Consider the following 17,255-nt stretch of genomic DNA (forward strand, 5'->3'; position numbering starts at 1 on the left):
GCAGGTTTTGGTGCCAGGTCCTCCAGATGTGACACTTGGCATTCAGGCCAAAAACTTCAATCTTGGTTTCATCAGACCAGAGAATCTTGTTTTTCATGGTCTGAGAGTCCTTTAGGTGCCTTTTGGCAAACTCCAAGCGGGCTGTCAAGTGCCTTAAGAACAGCCCTTAGCCTTGGTATATTGGCCATCTAACCTACCAAGCTTCCTCGGGCCTTATTGCTTAATCATTGCAGTCAAACAAGTCAGACATCCATTGTTGTGGTGAGTTTAATAAGGGCAAATCATATTTTACCTTGGGACATATTATTAAGGACGCAATAATAATCATTTTAATGGAAAACTTTTCTTCTGTCGTTACAAATTACGTCGATATTCCTTCTTAATTCGCTAGGTAACGTTATGGGAAAGGGTTTCTTGGAGAAATGTGGCAAATCATCTCTTGCTGCAACAGAAATGTAGACCTAGTTTTCAGACCCTGTGGGAGGGTTTTGAGAGGTCATTGTCATTTAATTTAGACCTGGCAACCCTGCTCAAAGCAGAGGGGAAGAAACCATCAGGAGTGTAATTAATCCATGTGCAGTTCCTCCTCCACGGACTTATCTACAATCATCATAACAGTGTGTAATAAATTGTGTAAGACAGGGTAAATGCGTCCGTATGCTTCAGTTCGGCTGGCGTCTAGCCGAAGTCAGTTAGGCGAACCGAACTGGTATGCTCGCATGCACTCAAAATACATTTATTGAGTAGCCTTTCTGGATCTCTTCAAATAGCCATCTACGGCCAAACAAGAAAGTGAAGACACACCCAAACAAGGAAACCGAGGTAAAGTTGGTTTTATATTCACACATTCAGATATTCAACAGACATTCATCAAACATTCAACAGACATTTGCCAAAAGCAATTTAAAGCGGTATAAATCAATAACTAATTCACAGTTTGTTGCAGAATCATCAAAATAGGTATGATTTATTCTATATATATCTAGTATACTTTTACAAGCTTTGCTTTGAGTAAACATTCAAGGTCTGACTTGATAGAAATACATAACATCTATAAAATTCCATTTCTGTCACGTGTGCTCCCTCTCCGGCCTCTAGATCGCCAGGCTGGTCGTTATGGCGCACACCTGTCACCATCGTTACGCGCACCTGCGTGTCGTCAGACTCACCTGGACTCCATCACTTCCTTGATTACCTGCCCTATATATGTCACTCCCTTTGGATCCTTCCCCAGGCGTCATTGTTTCTGTTTCGTCTCAGTGCGTTGTTCGAGGTTCTTGGTTTGCTTTATGTTCCGTTTATTTTATTAAAACACTCACTCACTCCCTGAACTTGCTTCCCGACTCTCAGCGCACATCGTTATGATTTAAAGCCATATAAATCAATACCGTTTTCACAGATTATGACAGAAAAATCTAACTCAGTATGTGATTTATTCTATAAATGTCTGTATACTTTAGCAACCTTTTGTTTTGAGTAAACATTCCAGTTTTGATTTGATAGAAATCTATAAAATGCAATTTAAAGAACTATAAACCAATAACTAATTCACTGTTAGTCACAGAAATATCAAACTAGGTATGATTTATTCTATAAATGTCTAGCATACTTTTCCAATTTTTGTTTTGAGGAAAAATTCCAGTTTTGATTTGATAGAGGGCATCTAGAGGGTGTGTGGTCAAAGTTCTAACGAGTCTGTTATACACTATTAGAAAGGGCCTGGTATATTAAATTAGACTACAGGAAAAAACTAAGGGATGAAGGGGTCAGACCTGACTAACAAAGAAGACAGGTGGATGGATCAAGAGGATGAACACGTGAAATTGTCAAGAAACTGAAGATCTCGTACAACGCTGTGCACTACTCCCATTCATTGTCTGTGGATGACAAAGAAGGAATTCAACAAAGCCAAAATAGAAAATGATTTGAAGGGTCCTCTTTGCTGTTAAATTAGAGACGTAAAAATAAATGATAGTTGTGTCTTCTAACTACTTTAAAATGTGGGACTGATTTGGAACTGATTGATTTAAAAATGCCTTCCTCTCCATCTTAAATAAGCATGCTGCTTTCAAGAAATTTAGAACCAGGAACAGATATAGCCCTTGGTTCTCCCCAGACCTGACTGCCCTTAACCAACACAAAAATATCCTGTGGCGTTCTGCATTAGCATCGAACTGCCCCCGCGATATGCAACTTTTTAGGGAAGTTAGAAACCAATACACACAGGCAGTTAGAAACGCCAAGGCTAGCTTTTTCAAACAGAAATTTGCTTCGTGCAACTCCAACTCTAAAAAGTTCTGGGACATTGTAAAGTCCATGGAGAATAAGAACACCTCCTCCCAACTGCCCACTGCACTGAGGATAGGAAACTCTGTCACCACCGATAAGCCCACTATAATTGAGAATTTCAATAAGCATTTTTCTACGGCTGGCCATGCTTTCCACCTAACTACCCCTACTGCATTCAACAGCACTGCACCCCCCACAGCTACTCGCCCAAGCCTCCCCCATTTCTCCTTCTCCCAAATCCATTCAGCTGATGTTCTGAAAGAACTGCAAAATCTGGACCCCTACAAATCAGCTGGGCTTGACAATCTGGACCCTTTCTTTCTAAAATTATCTGCCGAAATTATTGCAACCCCTATTACTAGCCTGTTCAACCTCTCTTTCGTGTCGTCTGAGATTCCCATAGATTGGAAAGCAGCTGCTGTCATCCCCCTCTTTAAAGGAGGTGACACTCTTGACCCAAATTGCTACAGACCTATATCCATCCTACCCTGCCTTTCTAAGGTCTTCGAAAGCCAAGTCAACAAACAGATTACCGACCATTTCGAATCCCACCGCACCCTCTCCGCTATGCAATCTGGTTTCAGAGCTGGTCATGGGTGCACCTCAGCCACGCTCAAGGTCCTAAATGACATCGTAACCGCCATCGATAAGAAACAATACTGTGCTGCCGTATTCATTGACCTGGCCAAAGCTTTTGACTCTGTTAATCACCACATCCTCGTCGGCAGACTCAGTAGCCTTGGTTTCTCAAACGATTGCGTCGCCTGGTTCACCAACTACTTCTCTGACAGAGTTCAGTGTGTCAAATCGGAGGGCCTACTGTCTGGACCTCTGGCAGTCTCTATGGGGGTACCACAGGGTTCAATTCTTGGGCCAACTCTTTTCTCTGTATACATAAATGATGTCGCTCTTGCTGCTGGTGAATCTCTGATCCACCTCTACGCAGACGACACCATTCTGTACACTTCTGGCCCTTCTTTGGACACTGTGTTAACCTGTTAGGGCTAGGGGGCAGTATTTGCACGGCTGGATAAAAAAATGTACCCGATTTAATCTGGTTACTAATCCTACCCAGTAACTAGAATATGCATATACTTATTATATATGGATAGAAAACACTCTAAAGTTTCTAAAACTGTTTGAATGGTGTCTGTGAGTATAACAGAACTCATTTGGCAGGCAAAACCCTGAGACATTTTCTGACAGGAAGTGGATACCTGATGTGTTGTATTACCTTTAAACCTATGCCATTGAAAAACACAGGGGCTGAGGAATATTTTGGCACTTCCTATTGCTTCCACTAGATGTCACCAGCCTTTACAAAGTGTTTTGAGTCTTCTGGAGGGAGATCTGACCGAACAAGAGCCATGGAACGATGATGGCCCATTAGACACCTGGCGCGAGTTCATGTTGGGTACCCTCGTTCCAATACGTTATAAAAGAGTATGCATTCGTCCACCTTGAATATTATTCATGTTCTGGTTAAAAAAGGCCCTAATGATTTATGCTATACAACGTTTGACATGTTTGAACGAACGTAAATATATTTTTTCCCCTCGTTCATGAAGTGAAGTCCGGCGGGCTTAGATCATGTGCTAACAAGACGGAGATTTTTGGACATAAATTATGAGCTTTTTTGAACAAAACTACATTCTTTATGGACCTGTGATACCTGGAAGTGACATCTGATGAAGAGAATCAAAGGTAATGGATTATTTACATAGTATTTTCGATTTTAGATCTCCCCAACATGACGACTAGTCTGTATCGCAACGCGTATTTTTCTGGGCGCAGTGCTCAGATTATTGCAAAGTGTGATTTCCCAGTAAGGTTATTTTTAAATCTGGCAAGTTGATTGCGTTCAAGAGATGTAAATCTATAATTCTTTAAATGACAATATAATATTTTACCAATGTTTTCTAATTTTAATTATTTAATTTGTGATGCTGACTTGACTGCCGGTTATTGGAGGGAAACGATTTCCTCAACATCAATGCCATAGTAAAACGCTGTTTTTGGATATAAATATGAACTTGATAGAACTAAAAATGCATGCATTGCCTAACATAATGTCCTAGGAGTGTCATCTGATGGAGATTGTAAAAGGTTAGTGCATCATTTTAGCTGGTTTTATGGTTTTGGTGACCCTGTCTTTGAATTGACAAAACATTACACACAACTCTTGTAAATGTACTGTCCTAACATACTGTAAATTTATGCTTTCGCCGTAAAACCTTTTTGAAATCGTAAAACGTGGTTAGATTAAGGAGATGTTTATCTTTCAAAGGGTGTAAAATAGTTGTATGTTTGAAAAATTTGAATTTTGACATTTATTTGGTTTCAAATTTGCCGCTCTTGAAATGCACCTGCTGTTGATGGAGTGCACCACGGGGGGGACGCTAGCGTGCCACCTAGCCCATAGAGGTTAACAACCCTCCAGACGAGCTTCAATGCCATTCAACTCTCCTTCCGTGGTCTCCAACTGCTCCTAAACACAAGTAAAACTAAATGCATGCTCTTCAACCGATCGCTGCCTGCACCTGCCGGCCTGTCCAGCATCACTTCTCTGGACGGTTCTAACTTAGAATTTGTGGACAACTACAAATACCTAGATGTCTGGTTAGACTGTAAACTCTCCTTCCAGACTCACATCAATCATCTCCAATCCAAAGTGAAATCTCGAATTGGCTTCCTATTTCGCAACAAAGCATCCTTCACTCATGCTGCCAAACATACCCTCGTAAAACTGACCATCCTACCAATCCTCGACTTCGGCGATGTCATTTACAAAATAGCCTCCAATACCCTACTCAACAAGCTGGATGCAGTCTATCACAGTGCCATCCGTTTTGTCACCAAAGCCCCATATACTACCCACCACTGCGACCTGTACGCTCTCGTTGGCTGGCCTTCGCTTCATAATCGTCGCCAAACACATTGGCTCCAGGTCATCTACAAGACCCTGCTAGGTAAAGTCCCCCCTTATCTCCGCTCACTGGTCACCATAGCAGCACCCACCTGTAGCACGCGCTCCAGCAGGTATATCTCTCTGGTCACCCCTAAAGCCAACTCCTTTGGTCGTCTCTCCTTCCAGTTCTCTGCTGCCAATGACTGGAACGAACTACAAAAATCTCTGAAACTGGAAACACTTATCTCCCTCACTAGCTTTAAGCACCAGCTGTCAGAGCAGCTCACAGATCACTGCACCTGTACATAGCCCATCTATAATTTAGCCCAAACTACTACCTCTTCCCCTACTGTATTTATTTATTTTATTTATTTTGCTCCTTTGCACCATATTGATTATATTTTAACTTTGAACTTTCTTCAAACTACAAATCTACCATTCCAGTGTTTTTCTTGCTATACTTTATTTACTTTGCCACCATGGCATTTTTTTGCCTTTACCTCCCTTATCTCACATCATTTGCTCACATTGTATATAGTCTTATTTTTTTTTCTACTGCATCATTGATTGTATGTTGTTTTACTCCATGTGTAACTCTGTGTTTTTGTATGCTGTCGAACTGCTTTGCTTTATCTTGGCCAGGTCGCAATTGTAAATGAGAACTTGTTCTCAACTTGCCTACCTGGTTAAATAAAGGTGAAATAAAAAATAAAATAAAAATTTGGCTTGATCAATCAATTTGGATTGATTTAAGATTCCAAACATTGTCCAACTTCACACAGAACAAATTGCACTTGAAATGAACATTTCTTAAAGTTATTGCAAATAAATGCATATTAAAAAAAATTCTACGACAATACACTGAATTAGTTATTGATTTCTTCATCTTTAACCTGTCTGGGCTAGGGGGCAGTATTTTCACGGCCGGACGAAAAACGTACCCAATTTAAACAGGTTACTACTCTGGCCCAGAAACTAGAATATGCATATTATTAGTAGATTTGGATAGAAAACACTCTGAAGTTCCTAAAACTGTTTGAATGGTGTCTGTGAGTATAACAGAACTCATATGGCAGGCAAAAACCTGAGAAAATCCCAAGCAGGAAGTGGAAAGTCTGAGAATTGTAGTTCTTTTGATTCTCTATCGAAACTACAGTGTCTATGGGGGACGTTGCACTTCCTAAGGCTTCCATTGGCTGTCTAAAGCCTTCAGAAAGTGGTTTGAGCATTTTCCTGTCACTGGGCAGATAATAGGAGCTCAGTTACTGAGTGGTCTGCCTGGCAACAAAGGGATTGGATATGCTCGGTCGCGCAAGCGCGCCCCTCCTTCTTTTTCTTCTTGAATGAATATGCTATTGTCCAGTTGGAATATTATCGCAATTTTACGTTAAAAATACCATAAAGATTGATTTTAAACAGCGTTTGACATGCTTCTAAGTACGGTCATGGAACATTTTGACTTTTCGCCTCTCGTTCCACGCTCGCGCGTTGTGCCTTTGGATAAGTGATCTGTACGCACGAACAAAACGGAGGTATTTGTACATAAATATGGATTATTTCGAACAAAAACAACATTTCTTGTGGAAGTAGCAGTCCTGGGAGTGCATTCTGACAAAGATCAGCAAAGGTAAGAGAATATTTCTAACACTAATTCTGAGTTTAGGTTGCCCCGAACTTGGCGGGTGTCTGAATAGCTCGCTGTGATGGCTGAGCTATGTACTCAGAATATTGAAAAATGGTCCACACCATGATAGAGATGGATGTTGTCGAGCCATCGTCAAGTGAATGGAGCAGCCCTATTGTCATTGTCCCAAAGAAGGATGGCTCTTTGCGCGTCTGCATGGACTTCCGTAAGGTGAATGCCATCTCCCAGTTTAATGCCTACCCAATGCCCCGCATTGACGACTTACTGGAGAGAATTGGTAGAGCTCATTACATCACCACATTGGATCTCTGCAAAGGGTACTGGCAGGTGCCCCTGGACGAACAATCCAAGGCCTACACTGCGTTCCGGACGCCGATGGGCCTGTTCCAGTTCAAGGTCATGCCGTTTGGCCTTCATGGGGCCCCTGCGACTTTCCAGAGGCTGATGGACAAGGTCCTCCAGGACTGTGACAATTACTGTGCTGCTTACTTGGATGACGTGGTGATCTACAGCCACTCCTGGGAGGAGCACATACAGCATCTTAGCAGAGTCCTGGGGAAGATCGATGATGCAGGCCTCACGCTTAACCTCCTGAAGTGTGGGCAAAACAGGAGACTAAGTATCTGGGTTACCAGCTGGGTAAGGGTGAAGTTCGACCTCAGGTGGACAAAGTGGAGTCCATCAGGAACAGCCCTCAACCCAGAACCAAGACACAGGTGAAGTCCTTCCTAGGTCTGGCAGGATGGTACCGGAGATTCATTCCGCAGTTTTCGACCATCGCTGTCCCTCTGACCAACCTCACTTCAAAGGTGGCCAGCAACCCTGTGAAGTGGACTGAGGAGTGTGAGGAAGCCTTCATGATACTGAAAAAACGACTGTGCTCATTCCCTGTTCTCCAGACCCCTGATTTTCAGAAGAGGTTTCTCGTGCAGGTGGACGCTTCGGCTGTGGGAATTGGAGCTGTACTGGCTCAAGGGGAGCCAGGAGAAGAGCTTCCTGTGCTGTACCTGAGTCGGAAGCTGTTGCCGAGGGAAACCAGGTATTCGACAATCGAGAAGGAGTGCCTGGCTATAAAGTGGGCCCTAGATAGCCTCGGTTACTACCTTCTTGGGAAGGAATTTGACCTGCATACAGACCACAGAGCACTGACCTGGATCCAGACCATGAAGGACCGGAATTCTCGTGTGACCAGGTGGTATCTGGAGCTCCAGCCCTTCAGGTTCTGTGTCCGTCATAAGGCAGGAAAAGAAAATGTCACGGCAGACTACCTATCCAGACTCCCGAACCTGGTCGCTTCAGGAGAGGAGGAAGGTAATGTGACGTAGAAGTCCGTCACTGGCCGCGGGCAGCATTTGGTACTTTAACGCACGCACACATTCATCACTCCTCCCTGCTCCGTTATCAGATAAGTTAACAATGTGGGTCGACACACAAGTTAGCTTCTCTATCTTAGTACATACATTTCACACTTACTTCAGTAACCGGTTATGGTATAAAGCATATCTAATATAAGCAATATTTATTATACTTAGATGTTATGGATGAGCGCGTTGTTTGTTCTGTTCCTCTTTCTCTCCATCTCTGTAGCTTCCGGATATGCTGGATAAGGACCCGAGCTAAGGGAATTGGGTTTACTTTGTAGTGCCTGTCTGGAATGGCTCATTAATGTAAATGGGCATATTGGAAGACACTGTCAGTAGTGATGTAATTTTGTAAATGTTATATTGTGATGTTGTTTCATAAATGTGTTGCAATGTATATATTTTGGTATGTTTAGATAATTGGAAACTGTAGGTTGAATAGGTAATTGCTTAATTAATTAGTGTTAATTGTTCTGAGGGGATGGGCTACCCCTACAAAAGGAGCCTCTCTTTCAGTTCATTGAGAGGCATTTTGGATTGAGCTGTGGGTGGGGCAGCATTGTTTTAAGCTGTCCCATAAGGTATACGTTTGATGGCAGTACTGTTGTTTTTGTTCCGGAATCACTATGTAAATAAACACCTTTGCACAGAAGAACTTTTGCAGCTCTGCCATCTTTTTATTTTTTATAGAGGTTAGGTTTTCCAGTTTAGCCTTCTGGCCTACTCTACGTGACATCCTTGCTTGGAAAATGGCTGTGTGATTATTTTTGTCTATGTACTCTCCTAACATAATCTAATGTTTTGCTTTCGCTGTAAAGCCTTTTTGAAATCAGACAATGTGGTTAGATTAACGAGAAGTTTATCTTTAAAATGGTGTAAAATAGTTGTATGTTTGAGAAAGTTCAATTATGACATTTTGTTGTTTTTGAATTTTCCGCCCTGATATTTCACTGACTGTGTCCTGCAGGTCCCACGTAGCCCATAGAAGTTAAATGCAATATTTTAGATTTTATGTATTTCTATCAAATCAAAACTCGAATTTTTACTCAAAACAAAGGTTGTAAAACTATAGACATATTTAGAATTAGTCATATGTAGTTTGATGACTCTGGGACAAACGGTGAATTAGTTATTGATTTATACCGCTTTAAAGGGCATCTTATAGATTTTATGTATTTCTATCAAATCTAAACTGGAATGTTTACTCAAAACAAAGGTTGTAAAACTATAGACATATTTAGAATTAGTCATATGTAGTTTGATGACTCTGGGACAAACGGTGAATTAGTTATTGATTTATACCGCTTTAAAGGGCATCTTATAGATTTTATGTATTTCTATCAAATCTAAACTGGAATGTTTACTCAAAACAAAAGGTTGTAAAAGTAGGCTAGATATTTATAGAATAACTAAAACATAGTTTGATGATTCTGTGACTAACGGTTAATTAGTTATTGATTTATACCGCTTTAAAGGGCATGTTATAGATGTTATGTATTTCTATCAAATCCAAACTAGAATGTTTACTCAAAACAAAGGTTGTAAAAGTATACTAGACATATTTAGAATTACTCATATGTAGTTTGATGACTCTGGGACATACAGTGAATTAGTTATTGTCACGTTCATCGTAGTAATTGGACCAAGGCGCAGCGGGTTGAGTGCTCATTTTCACTTTTTATTTTGAACACTTAAATAAACAAAACAATAAATGAACTAACAGTCTTGCAGGCTAACCACAGCAGTGCAAAGAACAACCTCCCACAAATCCCATAACAAACATACTCCTAATTATAGGACCTTCAATCAGAGGCAACGATAAACAGCTGCCTCCAATTGAAGGCCCCAATCCCAATTACCTAAACATAGATCTAAACACCCTACAACAGACATAGAAATATACAAACATCTAACATAGACCAAAACCCCGGAATACATAAATCAAACACCCCTCTACATAAACAACACACCCTGAACCACATAAAACAAATACCCCCTGCCACGTCCTGACCAAACTACAATAACCAATAACCCCTATTACTGGTCAGGACGTGACAGTACCCCCCCCGACCCCCCCCAAAGGTGCAGACCCCGGATGCACCTCATACAAAAATAAACACAAAATAAACCCCCCGAACAAAGGGGGGGAAGGGAGGGTGGCTGCCGTCACCGACAGTTCCCGTGCTACACCCCCCCTCCCCAATCCTTCTACTGTGGAGGTGGCTCAGGTTCTGGCCTTAGTCCACCACCTAACCTGTCCACCCCCGCAGAATACCTTTGGCTGAAGCGCCTCGCTGTAGACCTCGGGCTGAAGCGCTTCGCTGTAGACCTCGGGCTGAAGCGCTTCGCTGTAGACCTCGGGCAGAAGAGCTTCGCTGTAGACCTCGGGCAGAAGAGCGACTCTGGGAGCTCCGGACTGTGGGTCGACTCTGGGAGCTCCGGACTGTGGGCCGACTCTGGGAGCTCCGGACTGTGGGCCGACTCTGGGAGCTCCGGACTGTGGGCCGACTCTGGGAGCTCCGGACTGTGGGCCGACTCACTCGGTTCCGGACTGTGGGCCGACTCACTCGGTTCCGGACTGTGGGCCGACTCACTCGGTTCCGGACTGTGGGCCGACTCACTCGGTTCCGGACTGTGGGCCGACTCACTCGGTTCCGGACTGTGGGCCGTCTCACTCGGTTCCGGACTGTGGGCAATCTCTAGACGGGGCACTGTCGCCGGACACTCCCTGACGAGGCACTGTCGCCGGAAGCTCTGGACGGGGTACTGTCGTCGGAAGCTCTGGACGGGGACTGCGCACTGAAAGCCTGATGCGTGGGGCTGGTAGTGGAGGTACCAGACTGGAGACACGCACCCCAAGGCTAGTGTGAGGAGTGGGAACAGGACGTACTGGACTGGGCTGACGCACTGGAAGCCTGGTCCGTGGTGCTGGTACTGGAGGTATCAGACTGGAGACACGCACCTCAGGGCTAGTGCGAGGAGCGAGAACAGGACGTACTGGACTGGGCTGATGCACTGGAAGCCTGGTCCGTGGTGCTGGTACTGGAGGTACCAGACTGGAAACACGCACCTCAGGGCTAGTGCGAGGAGCGGGAACAGGATACACTGGGCCGTGAAGCATCACTGGAGGACAGGAGCATACAACCCCTACGGCCTGAGTGCTCACTCGAGCATGGCACTTGCGAGGGGCTGGAATCATTTTCACCGGACTGTTCGTGCGCATAGGCGAGATCGTGCGCACTTCCGCATAGTACGGTGCTCTTCTGATCCTCTGTTCCCCATAATAAGCGCGGATAGTTGGCTCAGGTCTACTGCCTGCCCTAGCCAAACTACCCGTGTGCCCCCCCAAATTTGTTTTTTGGGGCTGCCTATCCGGCTTCCTTGCCAGCCGTGTTCACATATAATAGTCCCGGTCTTCATTCCACCTTCGCCGTTCCTCCCTCGCTATTTCCACCTGTTTCCATGGGAGGCGATTCCATCCAGCCTGGATCTCATCCCATGTGTAGGATCCTTTACCCTCCAAGATGTCTTCCCAAGTCCAGTACTCCTTATAGTCCACACAATTCCTCTTATGCTCCTTACCCCACTGCTTGGTCCATTGGAGGTGGGAGGTTCTGTCACGTTCGTCGTAGTAATTGGACCAAGGCGCAGCGGGTTGAGTGCTCATTTTCACTTTTTATTTTGAACACTTAAAGGAACGAACGAACGAACGAACAGTCTTGCAGGCTAACCACAGCAGTGCAAAGAACAACCTCCCACAAATCCCATAACAAACATACTCCTAATTATAGGACCTTCAATCAGAGGCAACGATAAGCAGCTGATGTGCTTCTTATAGATTTTATGTATTTCTATCAAATCAAAACTGTAATGTTTAAACAAAACAAAAGGTTGTAAAAGTATGCTGGACATTTATAGAATAAATCATACCTAGTTTTATGTTGCTATGACAAACGGTGAATTAGTTATTGATTTATACCGCTTTAACGGGCATCTTATAGATTTTTTGTATTTCTATCAAATTAAAACAGCATTTTTTACTGAAAATAAAGGTTGTAAAAGTACACTAAACATTTCTAGAATAAATCATGTCTACTTTTGTGACGTCCTGACCAGTATAGGAGTTATTTGTTATTGTAGTTTGGTCAGGACGTGGCAGGGGGTGTTTGTTTTATGTGGTTCAGGGTGTGTTTTGTGTATGTGTTTAGGTAGAAGGGTATTTGATTTATTAGTCCGGGGTTTGTTAGTCATTGTTCTATGTTAGTATATTTCTATGTTCTATCTAGTCTTTTGTAGTTCTATGTTTAGTTAATTGGGGTTGGACCTTCAATTGGAGGCAGCTGGTTATTGTTGCCTCTTATTGAGGGTCCTATAATTAGGAGTTTGTTTTTCATGGGATTTTTGTGGGAGATTGTTCTTGTTTAGCTGTTTGCCTGACGAGACTGTCAAGTTCGTTTTTGTTTTGTATACGTTGTAAGTGTTTACCTTCTTCACCAATAAAAAAAGACGAGTATACATTTTCCCACTGCGTCTTGGTCCTCCACACACGACAATTGTGACAACTTTGATGTTTCTGTGACAAACGGTAAATTAATAAATGATTTATACAATTTAAAATGGCATTTTAAAGATTTGATGTATTTCTATAAAATCAAAGCTGGAATTTGTATTCAAAACGAAGGTTGTAAAAGTATGCAAGACATTTATATAATAAATCATACCAAGTTTGATGTTTCTGCAACAACAGTGAAATAGTTATTGATTTATACTCATTTAAATGGCATTTTATAGATTATCAGATCAATGCAGATGAAGGGCATTCTGTTTTAAATTCAATTTCTGTTTGTAGGAATTACAAATCAGCCTTTAACTAGTTAAATCATGTTTCTAGTCTATTAGTTACAATGTGTAACCATTGATGTCCCAGGACCAGGATTGGTAAACACTGTTGAAGTGTATAATTGTAATACATACATGCAGACACAGCATCATTCAATTCCAGAATCTGGAATTTGATACTCATGGTATTGGATATGACTGAAAAATAATCTCAAAGACATTCATACCTGAACTACACCTTTATTTGCCAAGGTAGAGTACATGATCAGTGAATATATTAAATGTACAGACTACAATGTGGGGATCTCATGCATGTAATAACTACATGTATATATGACTTGCATCCTTGCCACAACGTTATATTATATTCTACTCAATCCATAGGCTTCATTGATGCCAGTCAGACTGTTTTGAAGTTGATACAACTGGCTATGATAGCTGAGGTTCATATCTAGGTTCTGAACTAATATGTATACCAAACGTTTGGCTCCATACACAGATCGGCTAGATAGCTAGCTACACATCCATAGGCATACAGGTATTTTTATCCTCCACTGCACAATAAGCAAGAACATATTTCATCTCTCTGCATTGCATGGCAAATATCAGCAAGGCAAGCTGCACATTCAATTTGCAGTAAATGCTTTAGCTAGCTAGATTCTTTACGTCCACTGTTTCACAAGACGACAGCCTGGTTTGCTGGTTGTTTCAGGAGTCTCTAAAACATTTAAACAACCAGAATTACAATTTCATTCTCATGTCACAACACCCATAAAGCTAGCCAGCTAACGTTAGCTGGGTAATGTCCGCTAGTCAGCTAGCTAGCTAAATTGCGATTTTCGTAAATGAACGTTATAATGTAAAAAAATATGCATAATCATTTTTCTCTACATTAACTAACATATTCCTGTCAACTGTACGTGTTTTGCATGATTTGTTATGACACTATAATCACTTACATTTGCTTCCATTCTAGTATTTTTGTCAGTCATCTTTGCTGAAGAAAGAATAACATTCACTAGCGTGTGCAGCCTCTGCATTAGCAGCCTCCCCAAGGTCCTAGTCCTCTCTCAGAGAGGTTAAGATGCGATGGAAAAGTTGACGGGGAAGAAATGAAATCACAGAGAAAATATATTGATTGTCGGAGTGTGTGCTACTGGTCGAAGGAAGTCAGGTGCAGGAGAGCAGAGATGAGTGAACAGGCACACTTTATTCAGGCAGAGGAAAAACAGCCGGACGCAATTGGGTCACAACACTCCGGCCCAAGGAACAAAGCGAATGCGCACAAATTACACAAAATGGTACAAATAACCAACCCACGGGTTATAACAATACCCGGCGCAAAACCAGTCTGAAGCGTCACACACGTAACGAAAAAAACAATACCACACACAGACATAGGGGGAACAGAGGATAATATACACGTAGAGTAATGAGGGGATGTAAACCAGGTGTGCAGGAAAACAAGACAAAACAAATGGAAAATGACAGGTGGAGCGGCGATGGCTAGAAGACCGGTGACATCGACCGCAGAACGCCGCCCGAACAAGGAGAGGGACCGACTTCGGCGGGAGTCGTGACATTGATATATTTAGGGGGTGCTAATGAATATTTTAGGGGGGGCCTAGCAACGTCCCTGATTAACAGTGAACATTACACTCACAGAAGTTCCCTCGCTCTCGCAATTAAATTTAAGGGCTTTATTGGCATGATGTTAACGTTGCCAAAGCAAGTGAAGTAGATAATAAACAAAAGTGAAATAAACAATAACAATTACCAGCAGGGACGTCACTAGAGATTCATGGATAGGGGGGCTAAGCCTCTTTTAGGGGGGTCTGGCATATTCCCTCCTGTCCGTTTACTGTTAGCAGGCAGTCTCAAGCCACAGAAGTAGCTAACGTTAACCAAAATGTTAGCTACAAGTAGGCCTAACGGTGCTTGTACACTAGATAGCGGTAAATTGCCGCGTGCCGCTTATGCCACCCATTGTGACTCACTTGTGGGGGTGCTGGCAGCATATGGCAACATATGGCAGCACGTTCGATTGTGCGTCAAGAGTGCAGCATAGCAAGTTTGTATGAAGGTCTGGTAATATTAAATGGGTACATAGTTAAATAGTACTATCCCCTAAAAATGCTCTGGTGACAAACAAACTTTTCTACCCTGTTTCCAATTGTCTACATGGCTGGGAGAACCTGTTCAAGTAAGTAAATACATTTAGAAAAAAAAAATATATATATACTATTAGCTAAATAGCTACAGTGCAGGCTAACTCAAATGAGCTGCTAAATGAGCTAGCTAGTTGACTAGCCAACTTGACATACTGTATAGATAGCTAACGTAAACTCGCCTTGGTCCGTACAATTGACCTTATTTTAGCGCCCAAAAAAACGTAATACTTCCAGATCAACTGTAATGTCAATACTATTGTAAAGCATAATTTCAAACCTTTCCAACAAAATCAATGACATGACCTCCATACTGCCCGTTTCTGCATGATTCAAGAAGGCAATGAGCTCTGTCCGGTCTTTTTAAAAATGGCGGGTGGGGAAGCGAAACTAATGCGTGATAGTGAGAAGGAGAGATGTCGTGTGGGGAAGGCTTTTTTTCACTCGATCTGTCCAACTTATCACCTTATCGCCTCTAAAATGTAAATAAAACACTATAAAGAGTTTATATAATGTGTCATTACATACCTATTTGAAGGTTTGTGTCGAATTTGAATCGGGTTTTTAGGGCGGTGCTAAAGTGATCTTCAGACGTAAACAAGTGGCTTTTGAGAGTCATAATCGCTTGCAGTGATGACGCAAAAAATGACTAGGTATCCCCCTTACCCCGTCACTGTCCATTTCTTGTTTTTAAACGATGAGAGAAGTGCTACACCTGGTAGAGAGAGAGATTGTAAGACAGAAATAGTTGCTTTATGCTTGCTGTACGTTACGGCATGACACGTCACGATGTAACGGAGGGTCCGTTTTTTCAACTTTTCTGCAATACTATAGAGCCATTACCATGTCGATCAGCGCTTGAATAGAAACGTAGTTCACACCCCAGATTTTGAAGTCAACAGTCGCTACAGTCCCATTAGTTTTCTTTGCAGCCTCGTTTGAATGTCGCGGTTGCGCACATTTGTACGGAATGGGGTGAGTTCACGTTAGCTATGTGAATTAAATATCACCAGCTACTTAACTTCATATTAGCTAGCTATCTTGATATATTTATCACTGTAAAAACTCCAAATGCATTTGTAGGTAGCTAGCTAACAGCCATGGAGGGTGAAAGGATAGCTGCTCCAACTGTCAAAGTGAGAGAGGAGGCTATTCTGGATAGGGCAGGTACTGTTGTGTAGTTCCACTCCCTAGAAAGAAGTGAGGACGGAGATAATAGTAACATACTATTCAGTGCAGTGTAATTTGACTATAATTTAGTCTGTTTCTTGATAAAGAGAGCTATGAATGCCTGTCTACATATGAAGAGGTCCCAATAAAGAGCAGTGATTCTCAGTCCTGGTCCTGGGGTCTCAAAGGGGTGCACATTTTTGTTTTTGCCTTAGCACTGCACAGCTGATTCAAATGATCAAGTCATCATCAAGCTTCGAGTGGTATTTATGTAGTCATTTGTGATGCTATCCTTGATATGATCCTGTTATTGTCAAATGCTACACATGCGCACGTGTGCCCGTGCATCTATCAAATCCAATGTTATCATGATTTGTTATCGGGGATATTATACTTTAGTAGTCCACAATGACCTGGTGATGTAAAAGTCTAATTACATTGTCTTCCATATTCTTACAGATACCTTGTAACTGGAGATTCCTTCAAAACGATTGCCTACAGTTAACGTGTAGGGCACTGCAAGGTTGTGTGACCAGGGCCATCTGGGACTGCCTCCTGGAGGAATTCAGGTGTGTGAAGGCTACCTGTGTCCTGCATAACTTCATGAGGATGGACACGAGGACAAGGGGGGATCTGCAGCTCGCCGCAGTGTGCCAGAGGAGAAGTCTGCTGCTCTGCAGGATGTTTCAAGAATGCGGTCCAACAACACAGCAAGAGAGGCAATCCGTGTGCGGGAGATCTTCACCTCCTACTTCTTTGAAGAGGGTGCTGTTCCATTGGCAACACCATAGACTACACTATGCACAACCAAAGGCTCTTTTAAGAGCCATTTACATTGCAATAAGAGTATTCTTCCATTTACTTAACTATGTCAA

The 17,255-nt window shown here is 42.5% G+C and overlaps 1 protein-coding gene and 1 long non-coding RNA gene across 3 annotated transcripts in view; one reads left to right on the plus strand and one right to left on the minus strand.

Moving 5' to 3' along the window:
• The window catches only part of LOC123725427 (uncharacterized), a 20,965-nt gene extending 4,867 nt beyond the window's left edge, over positions 1-16,098 (minus strand). The window contains exon 1 of one of the 2 annotated variants that reach the window (XM_045690846.1): positions 15,877-16,098. The gene's annotated coding sequence lies outside the window, so the exon portion shown is untranslated. Of the gene's footprint in view, positions 1-15,738 lie in introns of both variants that reach the window. The other variant, XM_045690845.1, reaches the window with a different exon arrangement.
• LOC123725428 (uncharacterized) lies at positions 190-1,991 on the plus strand. The gene is made up of 2 exons (XR_006757893.1): positions 190-822; positions 1,099-1,991. It is a non-coding gene; the product is annotated as an uncharacterized lncRNA (long non-coding RNA).
• Positions 16,099-17,255: the final 1,157 nt, after the last annotated feature.

Source organism: Salmo salar, chromosome ssa12, assembly GCF_905237065.1.
Source record: "Salmo salar chromosome ssa12, Ssal_v3.1, whole genome shotgun sequence".
Lineage (NCBI taxonomy): Eukaryota > Metazoa > Chordata > Actinopteri > Salmoniformes > Salmonidae > Salmo > Salmo salar.